Raw genomic sequence first — 14,207 nt, 5'->3', positions numbered from 1 at the left:
GTAAAACATGATTTACATAGAACATAGAACAGTTCAGCACATAACAGGCCCTTCGACCCACAATGTTATGCCGACCCTCAAACTCTCTTTCTCCCTTTCTAATTTTTTGACAAATGGAATATTCTTCACCATAACATAAACAACTGGAGCACATGAATAATATTGTTGCCACTGTAGTGCTAAAGACTGCAATAGCTTAACAAATACTTTATCAGCTAACCTTTATGGAAAACTTTCGGTTTTGAATATTCAGTTTTGATAATTTCCAAACTTTAATTTACTTAATATTGATCTATATAGTTTAATTATCTCCTGGATATATTTGCCAGCATCAAATGAGACAAAGCAGCTGAACTTTTTCAGGGAGAATTGCCTCACTATAGGTGTTTGCTAGTGCTAAGTCTGGATCTGCTGTTTGCTTACCCAAAACATACACAAGGCTAAATAAACAGAGACGTGCTCTAATCAACAAAGTATAATGCTCATGGAATTTTTTTTTAAACGGTCTAAGCCCTCAGGACATTTTAGACAGCGGTGAATGAGAGACCAGAAACTCCAAAATGTTTGAACTGAAATTGTGCAAATGATTACACTGGACTGGAAATCAGAATGCTATTTAGCAAATATACACATTTGGCTTTTAAATATTTTATAATTTGACTATTTGAAAAAAATTATTTTAAACTAGTAACTGGTTTGGTAACAACTGGTAACTAGTATTCAAATAATTTTCAAAGGTACAATAAAAAAAACACTAATTGTAGCAAGATTTGCCAGCATAACAATGGAGCATACATGGCACCTAGTACACAATTTAACGGCTTGGCAAGAACACTTATTGACCAGTGACATAAAAGTGAAACAAAAGCACTACTGGCAGTCTGCAACCTGCTGTCAAACTAGGCCAAAGGGCACAATGACAAGGAGTTTTGAACTACAGAGCATGAGGGCAGAGACTTGAACACAAATCAGCTTAGTTTCTCATTTGAGCACCTGCTAAACTGCCAGGTAGCTAGGTACAGAAGTTCACTATCAGACTGTCTGGAATGTAGCTTACCAAAAGCAGAAATAATTAGGTCAATTGGGGATTGGTAACAAGGAAGAAAAAAATATTTACATTTGTTTGGCTCTTTTTTCCATTAAGAGTTAAAGTAATTCACAGAAAGTATGTACTTTGAAATGACAATCACATATTCTAACAAAGGACAACAGGCTAACCAATTTGCTTATCAGGTCTTTCAAACAGTTACTAAATTAATGACTAGAAAATAATTTCTTGTTCACATTAGCTTATTTATAAATTGGGGAGGGGGTTGTGGGACCCTGCAGAAATTAACTTGCTCTTCAAAAATAGTCATGGGACCTTCCCAGTTCACATAAATGAGCAAACAGGGATACCTTGGTTAAACATCTCATCTGGAAAAAAAAACTACTAATATCAGAGTATTCCCAGAGTACTGCACTGAAATGTCAATCTAGATTATGTGCTTAAATCCCTGGAGTGGAGTCAATTTCAAAACCTTTAATCTCAGAATTATGTGAAATTCAAAAATATGCCAAGTTGCCCTTTCCTCTGTTTACACATCTTGCATATAATTGTTACATCAATCATTTGTAGAATGCATTGTTTACGCTGGTCAGTTATGAATCTCTAAGAAATACATGTTGTGTTAGTTTTATTGATACCAGCTGTCCAAGGCAGATTAGTTAAAGCAGGATTCGTGCCCAATGAGGCAGTCTTGAGAAATTCAAGAAACTATTTTCAAAATAATTTTGAGTGCATTAAGATGCTTTAAAGTGTGTACAGGTTGACATTGTTGGATTAAAGATTAAAAAATATAGACGCTCACTAATAGACAGAGAGCTACTACATGTAAATTCCATTAGCGGCCACAACAGATGCTAAGTTTCAGACAAGTATTTTGTTGTTGAAAATTGAAAATCAAGTACCATAATTTTGAGTGCATCTGGGATTGTTCATGTAAATCATGCAACTGAAGCTACAAATCACATCACATGAAGAAATCTCTGGAAATTGTCAGAGATGTTTATTCACGATAAATCATTTGTCCTGTGTATGATGAATCCCAAGAAGGATTTACAAATAGATAATCAAGTTCATTTTGAAAGATAATGGTATTATTACCTAGAGTGAACCAGGAGAATTTCACAACCACGTTTGTCATCATTATCAAAATGCGTATAATAACATTTATCCTAACACTGTCTTTACAAAATTCAAATTCTGCGAATCATTGTAAGCCAAAATTTCAATTTATATTCTTCTTCTATTTCACATTTGGTTTGGCGCGTAGTGATCCAGTGGGTGGTAAAAGGATAAATCCTCGGCCCACGGGAAATTATGAAAATCATTAGCCACAACATTGAAGGCTTCAGCCACAGTAAAGCAGAAATCCTGGCAAACTTAAAACTGGACATCTTGTGCATATGAGAAACTCATAGGCTGAACAACCAACCCTATGTGCCAGGAATGCACTTGGCTATTGACACCCCTCACCAAACTTATGGAAGTGCAATCTTTGTTAAAGATAAATCTATAGTAATGAGCACAGCAAACATCCAAGCTGGCTCAATGGAACTTCTGAAAGTTGAAACAAAACACTTAAATATCATCTCAGTCTATAAACCCCCTAATCAGCCATTCATGTGGCCACCTAACCTAGATCTCCAGGACAAAATGTACCTCATTATGGTAACTTTAATAGTCATTGCATCAACTGGGGATACGAAGATGACGATGCAAATGGAGAAGAAGTTGTATCATGGGCTCTAAACAACAGCCTTGAGCTACTATACAAGTCAAAGGACACCCCTACCTTCACAAGTGCCAGATGGAGAAAAGGATACAACCCAGACCTTGCCTTTGTTACCTCAGGAAGCTCCAACCTCTTCACATGAACAGTTCTCCAATGTATACCCAAATCCCAACACCGCCCAAGCCAGGTAGAATCCCTTCCAGTTCTGAGATCTGTACCATCAAAGTACCTACCAAGATTTAACCTGAGAAAAGCTAATTGGACATCCTTCGCAGAATCCCTCGATCAACCTATCGATACCATGCCACCAGAACCTGATCATTATGATGAATCTGTCTGATAATCTGGAAAGTAGCGCAGCAGAACATACCTAGAGGCTGCAGAACCAAATATATTCAGGGATTGACTAGTGATATCGAGCATGGTTATGATAAGTACGTCAACTTATACAACCAAAACCCATTTGTTCAAGACACAATTGAAATGGGAGAGTCAGTTCTGTCCCTACTGAGCCAAGAGAGACAACAGCGTTGGCAGGAACTGATAAAAAACACAGACATGACCAAGAATAGTAAGAAGGCTTGGACAAATGTTCGGAAACTCAACTCAGACAACAGACCATCACAGAGAATTGCTGCCGTAACACCCAATCATGTCGCCCACCAACTAATACTAAATAGTCAACCAAATAACAAGGAACAGAGGCAAAAGAAAAAGCAACATCAGGAGATGGTGTCAGCTCTCTGAAACAGGAATAACAACTTCCCACCTCTCATCCTAGAAGAATTAAAGGATGAAGTATCACAGCTAAAATCCAACAAAGCTGCTGGCATAGATGGGATTCTTAATGAATTCCTTAAACATCTTGGACCTAAAGCACTCGACTGGCTTCTGTCCCTTTTTAACTGTTGCCTAAGATCATTAAAAATACCTAAAGAGTGGAGAAGAACCAAAGTTGTTGCTCTCCTAACACCCAATAAAGACCCCAACATTCCTAAAAATTGCAGACCGATTTTCTTGCTCTGCACCCTCTGTACTCTACGAGAGACTCATACTGAAAAGAATATCCCCCTTACTCAAAGATCTTCTAACACCAGACCAAGCCGGGTTCAGGCCAGGCCGCTCTTGCTGCAGTCAAGTCCTGAACTTAACCCAGTATATTGAGGATGGCTTTGAAATGCGACAAATTACAGGGGCAGTATTTGTTGACTTAACAGCAGCATACGACACTGTGAAACACAGAGGCCTTCTACTGAAATTATTTAAGAACAAAACCACAGTCAAAGTAATAAGAAGCGTCCTAGAAAATCGCAGATTTTATGTAGAAATGAATGGAATTAAGAGTAAGTGGGGTCCACAAAAGAACGGACTACCACAGGGATCAGTCCTGACACCTCTACTATTTGATGTTTACACAAACGACTAGCCAACCTTTCCTAACACGCACAGGTTTATCTATGCAGATGACTTATGCATAGCAACACAAGCTAACTCCTTCCAAGAAGCTGAAGTACGACTGACAGCAGTCCTCGAAGCAATGAAGCAGTATTATGAAAAATGGTCTCTGAGCCCACATCCATCAAAAACTCAAGTGTGTGCATTCCACCTGAGGAATGGAGAAGCAGCCCGGAAACTCAAGATCTTCTGGTGTGGGAAGGAGCTCAAGCACCATCCGACTCCAATTTACCCGGGCGTGACACTGGATAGGACGCTCTCATCCAAAAACTCCGAGGGAAAGTTGCCTCTCGCAATTCTCTCTTGAAAAAAAATTAGCAGGCATGAAATGGGGAGCTAATGCTCACACACTTAAATCAACTGCCCTAGCACTCTGCTATGCACCTGCAGAATACTGTGCACCTGTGTGGGGCAGATCAGCCCATGCAAAGAAAATAGACCTGTTGCTTAACGAAGCCTGCCGAATACTCACGGGCACACTGCGCCCCACACCCACTAACATCATTTACAGACTTGCAGGCATTGCTCCCCCAGAGATCTGAAGACACACTACAACAAAAATTGAAAAAGGTAAACAAAATTCAGATCCACTGCACCCACTACATCATCATGTGCCAGTTTACATCCACCTAAAATCGAGGAAAAGCTTTGCTACAGTGAAAGAACTACTGCACGTAACATCCTCCCAAACATACAGGATTTACATCTGGCAACAAACAGAAGCCAGAACCCCACCAAACAAAACAGTGCGAGACCCCACAGAAATGTTGCCAGATGGGGCACTGCTGGACAGACGGAAGTGGTGCACTCTCAACAGAGCGAGAGCGGGAGTTTGTAGGACGGGAGATAATATGGTGAAGTGAGGTTTAAAGACCAGTGAATCCTGTGAGTGCGGCGAAAGGGTACACATTCTGCACACTGCCCACTCTCACCTGATTTAGCTGACACCAACCAAACAACACGAGAGTGGCTGGCTGTCTGGTGTGACAAGCTATGATGATTCTATTTCACATAAAGTTCACATTAGTCTACATACTATCCCTTTTGATCATTAATAATAAAAGCAGAAGCATTTTAGTTATAACTGACAACCAGAATATACTGCTGTATGCAATTACTGAGCAGGTTCCATTTTTACAAACATCCATAAATTGATTTTGCCCACGAGTCATAAAATACACCAAAAAAAACCCACTTGATTTGGGAACCACATCTTCACACTATTCCAATGAATGGCATCAAAAACACACAAGACTGTTTTTAAAGAAACTATTACGAAAATTTGAGAGTGTAAACTAGTCCTGTCATTTGTAGAATGAAAATATGAGCTTACAATGATGGACTTTAGATATTAATATTATTTTGCAAACTCAGTGATATGCAGGGGCATTCATTAGTCAGGCATTCTTGACTCTGTGATAGCCTGTATAATATTAATATTATTTTAAACACAAGTTAAACATAATTTATTATTATTATATTGTAATTTGCCCTCTACTGTGCCTATTGTCTTGTTTATTAATTATTGCACTGCCCTGCACTGTTTTGTGCACTTTATGCAGTCCTGTGCAGGTCTGTAGTCTAGTACAGTTTCTAATGTTGCTTTGCATAGTCTAGTGTAGCCTTGTGCTGTCTCACATAGTCTAGTCTGGTTTTGTGTTGTTTCTTGTAGCACCAGGGTCCTGGAGGAACGTTGTTTCATTTCTACTGTGTACTGTACCAGCGGTTTATGGTCAAATTGACAATAAATTTGACTTGACTTGAAGTGAACCCAAAATGGTAAGAATTTCAACAATATAGAACCCTTGGGTTTTGCTACGGGATTGGCAGGTTTCCTAGACTATTGTACACTGTTCCTATAAATAACCCAACCCACCTTTGATCCTTTTATTCAAGTTACACAGTAATATGCCAGTCCAGTAGCACTTACATCCACTATGGCAAAGTGCTTTAAGAGTTTGGTGATGAAACATATCAACTCCTGCCCGAGGAGCAACTTAGACCTGCTCCAATGTGCCTACCATCACAACAGGTCACCAGCACATGCCGTTTCACTGGCTCTTCAGTCAACCCTGGAACATCTGACAGTGAAGATGCATACATCAGGATGCTCCACAGATAGAAATATAGAAAACCTACAGCACAATACAGGCCCTTCAGTCCATAAAGCTGTGCCGAACATGTCCTTACCTTAGCAATTACCTAGGTTTACCTGTAGTCCTCTATTTTTCTGAGCTCCATGTACCCATCCAGGAGTGTTTTAAAAGACCCTATCGTATCTGCCTCCACCACTGTTGCTGGCAGTCCATTTCACACACTCACCACTCTCTGCGTAAAAAACTTACCCCTGACATCTCCTCTGAACCTACGAGGGGTGATTGATAAGTTTGTGGCCTAAGGTAGGAGGAGTCAATTTTAGAAAACCTAGCACATTTATTTTTCAACATAATCCCCTCCTACATTTATACACTTAGTCCAGCAGTCGTGGAGCATATGGATCTTGGACCACCAAAAAGTGTCCACAGCAGGGGTGATTGATAAGTTTGTGGCCTAACGTAGAAGGAGATGAATTTTACAGCTCTCATTACATGCACGTGCAGTTCAAGTACAACTCATCTCCGTTTGCTTCAAGACTTCGTACTTCCAGGCACCTCAAAAACTGTGCCCTCTCATGCTAGCCATTTCAGCTCTGGGAAAAAGCTTCTAACTATCCACACGATCAATGCCTCTCATCATCTTATACACCTCTATCAGGTCACCTCTCATCCTCAGTAGCTCCAAGGGAAAAAGGCCGAGTTCACTCAATCTATTCTCATAAGGCATGCTCCCCAATCCAGGCAACATCCTTGTAAATCTCCTCTGCACCCTTTCTATAGTTTCCACATCCTTCCTATAGTGAGAAGACCAGAACTGAGCAGAGTACTCCAAGTGGGGTCCCACCAGGGTCCTAAACAGGTGCAACATTACCTCTCGGCTCCTAAACTTAATGCCACAACTGATGAAGGCCAGTACACTGTATGCCTTCATAACCACACAGTAAACATGTGCAGCAGCTTTGAGTGTCCTATGGACTCAGACCCCAAGATGCCTCTGATCCTTCACACTGCTGTGTCTTGCCATCATATTTGACCTACCAAAATGAACCACTTCACACTTATCTGGGTTCAATTCCACCTGCCACTTTTCAGTCCAGTTTTGCATCCTATCAATGTCCCACTGTAACCTCTGACAGCCCTCCACACTATCCACAACACCCCCAACCTTTGCGTCATCAGCAAATTTACTAACCCATCCCTACACTTCCTCATCCAGCTCATTTATAAAAATCACGAAGAGTAAGGGTCCCAGAACAGATCCCAGAGGCACACCACTGGTGACCGACCTCCATGCACAATATGACTCGTCTACAACCACTCTTTGCCTTCTGTAGGCAAGCCAGTTCTGGATCCACAAAGCAATGTCCCCTTGGATTGAAGGAATTAAAGGGGTTAAGGAGTAATTTCGATGTTGTTGACACACCGGAGGATGCGGTGTTAATTATACACTGTTTTCTGAACATGCTAAACATTGTTCTCGAAATTGCTAGACCAAGGTTTAAATAAAGAACCGCCTGATGAGATAATGTCCTAACGCAGGTTCTTAGAAGTATATGAGAACTATCTACGCTAAGCAGGTTCTTAGAACAATGATTCGTTAAATGATCAATTACCTTGTAAGTACCTTATGTTACTGTTGCTGGGCAAGTAAAGAAGAAACTGCACAATTGCTTAACAAGTGTACATGACTGTATGTGTATAAAAGAGCCATGCTTGTACAAGTAACTGGAGACCCCTAAGCAGACTCCAAGAGAGTGCTGAAGGAAGCTTCTTCCTAAAAAAAGTTGTTGATTTATCTTCCCTAGTACTGTGTGTTCTTGCATCAGGTAACGGGTAATAATTAGAAGTAAGGTTTAACAATTTGGTGAGCCAGCCAGGAGTCCAAGACCAGGCATCCTCGTAAGATGGGGTCAGCGATCGGCTCAGTGGCAACAACCTGAGACGGATGGACCCACAAGGTAAAATTTACCTTGATCTCTCTCATTAATTGTCCACCTTGACGACCCTTTCGTCTACGGGAAATCCTCTGACGGACTCCTGAAGAACCATTAAGATTACCCGAGTACTACAGTAAGAACGGTGGGCTTGAGGATTCGCCCTGGTGTAAGAAGAGTTAGAGGATTCACTCCGGTATACATACATTTTGAAGTAAGCTTACGACAATTTGCCTGTCTCGGACACCCTGCCTTAGACTGGTTGTTAAGGGGAGAAATCCCCCACGTGAAGGTCAGGACCCTGAAGTGGATGCAGGGAGACACGGCACGAGATTAACGGATTAAGGAAAAATGGGTCATACCCTTGATAAGTCAGGACCAGATACACCCTTGTTCAAAATTTGTAAGGAGAATCTTAGGGATGAGAATGATTTTCGTAAATTATCAGGCTCATTAAATAAGAAACTGGGAAATGGAATGTGGCCATTAGGGGGAATCTGAAATGTGCAGAAATTCATTAATGCAGAAAAGACAATGTGGAAATGAAATTCAGGGGAAAAATGGAAAATTTTAATGTCAACATGGAGAAAAATGGCCAAGGAATTAACTAATAAGTCGAGACAAAGTAGTTGGGAACACAATGCACGTAGAAGAGTGTATGTGATAGGGAAGACAAACCCAAGCCATGGGAAGTGTTGAAGTATCAGTGTGAGGAGCATGATAAAGGACAGAAAAGGAGGGAGAAAACAGGAGAAGGAACTGGACAGAGACATGAGGGTGCTAATTACCAGGGTAAAACGGAGGTACCTCCCAACATGTCTGGATTGCTCATGTTGTTCCAAAATGAGACTGATGACACAGATGAAACTGAGGAGGACTGGCTGGTGTGACCCTCGGCCCCGGGATACCCACCTTTTCCCCATCCACAAGCTCCACAACCATCGCCACTCCCTTATTCCCAAGAGCAGGGACCGGAGCAGTTCGGTGACTCTATAGCTGCCCGGACTAGGAGCCAGACTATACAGCAGTCAAAGGAAACACCATCTCACCTCCCCCGACCTACCTTCGGCCCCCAGCGACGTAATTTCCCAGTGGGAGACGGGTCCCTGGTGGACCTGAATGAAGAGTATGACTATGACAACTCCTCCATTCCTGGCCCCGGGGGCAGGTGTGTTCCACAACTGCATCGTCCCTAACCCTCATCGAGATGCCCAGAACCCTACCTCTATGGTTTATACCCCATGGAAGCCCCATGAAATGTGCATGATAATGAGTAATGCACCCAACCATAAAACTAACTCTGACGATTTCATAGATTATATTATAAGCACTATTCAGATGTACCAGGCAACACCACAGGACCTTTTTAGCTTGTGTTGTATGGCCCTCACTCAGGAAGAGCGAGCCAAGTGGAAGGAGGAACTCGGTAACCACCCGACATGGCAAGCCTTTTCAATGGCGATTAATGACCCAGAGCAGCAGGTCACTAGGATTAAGCGGGCTCTTAAAACTACTTTGCAGCAACCTGTCAATATGACGAAAGCTCTAGAGTGTAGACCAAAGAATAAGGAAGACGGTACTGACTTTTGGGACTGTTTCTGCTCCACCTATGCTGGGGATACTGCCTATAATGCTGGTAATGCCTCACCTCAGTTTAATGCCATCCTCCTGCAATGTATCCCTGAGAATATTGCTACTGCCATCAGGACCAACAATATGAACTGGTCAGATAATTCCCGACCCCAGATGAGTCGAGCGCTCATATTCTGTTGGAACCCAATTAAAGAATCCAAACCCACAAAGGTAAAGTGTGAGATGGTCCAGCGACCACATCAGCTTCCCCGCCAGAAATCTGACAATACGGGATACCAGATGGAACCTCAGTATTGCGTCCCTGGATGGATGGACCAATCAGGCCATGGGTAAGCAGTCCACCCTAATGGATCCAGAGCACCACAATATGGGCCGCCTTATGCTCCAAGTCCTCAGCCCCGTGGTGGTCGAAGACCTCCATTCCCCCGTCCTTCCAACCCGGCCCCGTTCAGTGTCCGGTTGACAGGATGCTTTTACTGCGGTGCCACAGACCATTGAAAAAAGGATAGCCCCTAACGCTTAAACAACCCACCAGGAAAGCGGAACATCCAGGCAGGCGACATCCTTTTACCACAGATAACCCGTTTTTAGCCTCACTAGATGAGCCACTGATGCCCGCCCACATGTTTCCCACGCTTACTAACAATCCAGAAGATCAGCCCAGATTTAATTTGTTAGTAGAAGATACTAATATGCCTTTCATGGTAGATATTGGGGCATCATGTACAACCCAGCATAATTTCGGAATGTCAGGAGATCTGGTAATCCTCAGAGGCATGATGGGACAACAATGCTCTTACACACGGACAGTATCTTTACAGGTGCAATCTGGGGACTAGTGCACTGAAGTCCAGTTCACACAGACTACAAGCCTTGGAGCAAATTTAGCAGGGAGAGATTTACTGTGCTCCCTTGGCCTCAGTATCCAAAGCCTTAACGCTGGCATTACTGTCACCGGCCCGGCGATCGGTAGAAATTTTTGGACTCACCCCCTTCCCCAATGGTGGTCCGTAGACCTTCAGCCCCGAGATTTCAACCCACCCTTTAAGGTGCCCAACCCACATGTGACACTGGCCTATGATCCCTCGGGGGTCTCAAAGGAATTGGAAACCCAATATGCTCCCTTTGTGGACAGCATGGTCAGAGTCACGGTTCTAGGGGAGGTACAGGGCAAGGAAGGGACAGCATTACTTATCTAAGTGCCTGCTGAAATTTGGAGTCAGTCAGGCCTTGCATCCTCCCCATGTTACCTTGTCGTGGCGGCTGGACACAAGCCAAAGGAACTAGGCTTCCTAGTCCATCGACTGTGGCAGCAGGCAAACCCACACGTCTTAGGAGTACCCCAAACGCTAACAGATGGCACCCTTACCTATTGCCCTACCCCCTTTTCAGTGCAAGGACTACACCACCACCATCAGCCATACCGTTCTGCGTCAGATGGACCAGCCCCTGACTTATGGGCTGCATCAAAGGACGAGGTGGGATTGACTTCAGTGGCCCCGTTGCGTATCAGGGTAAAACCGGGTGCACAATTACCCTCCATTCTGCAATATCCCCTTCAGAAGGAAGCCATTGCTAGTATCACTTCTCTAATAGATGGCTTTTGTAAACGGGGAATTTTAGTCCCCTGCCAGTCGCCTTGTAATACTCACATTTTGCCTGTCCCTACACCCGGAAGAACGGACTGGCGGCTGGTGCAAGACTTGCGTAAAATTACTGAAATAGCTGAACCCTTGCATCCTATTGTCCCTAACCCTGCTACCATTCTTAGTAATATCCCAGCAGACGTCTGTGTATTCACTATTATTGATCTGCAACATGCGTTCTTTGCTATTCTATTGCCCCCCGACTCACAGTATCTATTTGCGTTCACTTTCCAAGGTCAGCAATATACCTGTTCGCGTCTCCCCCAGGGATTTGTCCATTCACGGACAATTTTCTCTCAGATACTGCATAACCAATTAAAAGACCCGCAGCTTCCTGGCGGCTCGACGGTAATTCAATATGTGGACGACCTTTTGCTGGCCAGCTCCTCTGAGCCTGTCAATGAACAGGATACCAATAGACTCCTTAATGCCTGCCATTCCTGGGGATATGTGGTCCCTTGTCACAACGCCAAGTAAAATCCTTGGGCACCCTTAGTGCGAATGAGAGGAAGCTTACCCCTGAACGAATAGCGCCCATTCTGGCGACCCCACCACCACCACGCCCAAAAGCATTAGAGCTTTCCTGGGCCTGGTAAACTTCTGCAGGCAATGTCTGCCCAATGTTGCCCTCTTGACTAAACACCTCTCACCCTTGGTGCCCAGCCAGACAGCAGGACCCTTTGAGCTTACCCAGAAACAGAGGGATGCCTTTGATAAACTTAAGCAGACGCTGGCTAGTGCCCCCGCCTTGGAGCGCTCTCTCTATGATCATCCCTTCCAGTTATTCGTCAGTGTCTTGGAGGACTGTGCTACAGCAGTCCTTACTCAGATTCACAGGGTTAGGAAACGGCCAGTAGCGTACTTCTCCACGCATCTAGACCCAGTAGCTAGGGGCCTGCCACCGTGCTCACAGATACTCCCAGCCATTTATTCCCTGGTAATGGCCACCACAAATATCACTTTGCAGCAGCTGTTGGTTATATATTCTTCGCATACTATTACTGCACTTTTGACCTCCCATCAGACCCAACACCTCACTCAAGCTAGGTTAAACAGATAAGAGATAGTGCACCTTAATAACCCACTTCTCACCTTTGCCTACTGTACTACCATCAATCCTGCCACCTTTTTAGAAAGCCCACCTGAAGACCTCACAGACCCGCCCCATGACTGTTTAACGAGAAACCATTTCTTGACCACAACTCTCTGACAAGGCTTTTCTATCTATGGATTTGACTCTACATTGACGGGACCTGCTCTGTGTCTGAGCAGGGAACCCGCCTGAGCGGCTACGCCAGTGTGAATGACTTGGCTGTGGTCAAGTCAGCATCCTTACAACCTCCTGTCTCAGCACAAAAGGCGGAACTATTTGCCTTGACGAGAGCCTATTGGCCAAGGATAAAGTGACCAATATTTTTACTGATTCCCGTTACACTTTTGGGGTGGCTCATGACTTTGGCCAACTGTGGGCCCACCGGGGATTCCTCATTTCCACAGGGACACCTATCCAGAATGCCTCATATGTAAAGAACCTCCTCAGTGCCATCCTCCTCCCAAAACAACTGGCTGTCATCAAGTGCTCAGCCCATCTCTCCGACTCCTCTACAGTCACCCAAAGTAATAATCGGGCCAACAGGGAAGCCAAATTAGCGGTGTAAACTGCCATTTATATTGTCTCCACGGCAGAGAAATTGGCCTTGGCCTGCAGGTGGACCACAACAACAAAGGGTATTCCAGACATAGACACTGTACAACAACTACAGAGGGATGCCCCGATTCAGAAAAACTAATCTGGAACACGCACGGGTGTTTACACTCTGCGTCTGAGGGCCTCTGGCTCACTCCAGTTGGCCAAGTATGTATAGCTGATGCTTTGTTACCAATGCTTATTGATTGCCTGCATACTGATACACATCTTGGCAAGGAGGGAATGAGTAACATTTTATTATGCACCTGGTGGCACCCTAGATTGGAAGAGGTGGCACAAGAGAAAATATGATCATGCCTGATATGCCAATAAACAAAGGCAGGAAAAGGAGTAAAACGTGCCCAAGGAAAAACCCCCTTGCCAGGTGGTCCTTTTGAATGTATTCAGCTTGATTTTTTCGAACTACCATGTGTACACTGTTGTAAGTATTGTTTACTGATTGTAGTTGTGTTCAGTAGATGGATTGAAGCCTTTCCGACCACCAATAATAAAGCTTCCACGGTGGTAAGGTTTTTACTTACAGAGATTGTACGAAGATTCGGTGTGCACAGACATGTAAGTTCGGACAATGTGGGAAAAATAAATAAAGAGCTATGCGAGGTGCTGCACATTGAACAGCGATTCCACTGTGCCTATCACCCGAAGGCTGCAGGAGCAGTGGAACGGGCTAACGGCACCCTGAAAAATAAGCTGGCTAAGTTGATGTCCGCAACCGGACTGAACTGGCTGAAGGTCCTTCCGCTAGCTGTGTATCGTATGAGGATTACTCCCCATTCCACTGCTGGAGTATCAGCAGCTGAAATTATTTATGGATGACATCTGTCACAAATAGGATTTATATAGGAATAAAAATGAGCCAATTTATCCTTGGACATATGAGCCCTATGCACAACCTTAAACTGTATTAATGAATGTTTAGCACATATAGATGATGTATTAACTAATTGAAGAATTTTATCCCAATTCTCAATAGGGCTAGTAAGGTTAAGTTCTCTTTC

At 43.6% G+C, this 14,207-nt stretch overlaps 1 protein-coding gene across 10 annotated transcripts in view; it reads right to left on the bottom strand.

Annotated features, from left to right (window-relative positions):
• Positions 1 to 14,207, bottom strand: part of LOC140740894 (transducin-like enhancer protein 4) — a 150,119-nt gene that overhangs the window by 6,230 nt on the left and 129,682 nt on the right. The window lies entirely within an intron of this gene.

The sequence above is a fragment of the Hemitrygon akajei genome, chromosome 2, assembly GCF_048418815.1.
Source record: "Hemitrygon akajei chromosome 2, sHemAka1.3, whole genome shotgun sequence".
Classification (NCBI taxonomy): domain Eukaryota; kingdom Metazoa; phylum Chordata; class Chondrichthyes; order Myliobatiformes; family Dasyatidae; genus Hemitrygon; species Hemitrygon akajei.
Note: the sequence above shows the minus strand (reverse complement) of the source record. Positions and strands in the feature narration are given on the sequence as shown.